Raw genomic sequence first — 1,149 nt, forward strand, 5'->3', positions numbered from 1 at the left:
CCCTGAATCTCAGAGTAGTAAAGAAAAAATAGGGATATATTAAGCATCATTTGCTTTTTAATCCAATTTTCGATAAATTAGTGTTAGCAAATAATAAAAAGAATGCAGGAAAATGAGGTAAGAAATCATTCTTCATTGTCTGTGTCTTCATGATTATAAGTTTTCGTAATGTAATTCTGTTTAAAACATAATACGTAATTTACACATATGGAAATGTTTTTTCTTTAAATATCTGATGTTACTTGTCCTCCAAGGGTAAATTTTCAGGCAACATTTCGCAAGGCCAGACTTTACGATGTGGCTCTTGTTCTTAAAGTTTAATGAGACCATTATCATTAAGAAGAGTCAGATGGCTGAAGTTTTGACCGCTGACACGATTTGGCTCCAAAGATTGCCTGTTTTCCTCTAATCACCACAAACAAGTTTCCTCTCTTCATTGCTAATTACTTCTTCTAATCTGCATTTAGTGTAACGATTCGAAAGTTTTATGTCATAAAAAGGGGTTTTATGATACAATTCTTTTCACTCCGATTACACGAGTGTCATACAGAAATAAAGATATGCCATGATATTGAAATATATATTCGTGGGAGTGGTATCTAAAATTGCCTCCTCTACAGAACAACCTATAACCTATAACCATGTTATTCCAATAAATACCGGGCAATAACTTAACAATTTGAACATAAATAATTTGATTACATCACAAAAAAAGAAGTAAAATAGATTATATATTTTCGTTCAGTATAAGTTTATTTTTGGGCTATTTGTTTAATTCTATATTCTTTATCATAGTTATAATGAATGATTTGCAAACATCAAGTTCAATGTTAGTTTTTTTTTTTAATTCTTTAAGTAAGCATTATCGTCGAATTACAGAGGAAAAAAAGAAAAGAAACAATTGCAAACACTATATAACCTTTTTATTTTTGTAATATGCACTCCAATCTATTATTTCTATTTATATATGGAAAAAAAAGATAATAGAAATGAGAAAAAAAGTCTTGCCATATAAAAGTGTGAAAATATAAGAAGCAAAAGCAGCTGGATAATCTTTGTAAATAAGTGAACTAAATCAGTACTTATTTGTCTTAACTCGGTCGTTGAAAAATATAAGATGATGCTTTGTAACCCATTGGTAAGAATATA

This window comes from Palaemon carinicauda, chromosome 13, assembly GCF_036898095.1.
Source record: "Palaemon carinicauda isolate YSFRI2023 chromosome 13, ASM3689809v2, whole genome shotgun sequence".
NCBI lineage: Eukaryota > Metazoa > Arthropoda > Malacostraca > Decapoda > Palaemonidae > Palaemon > Palaemon carinicauda.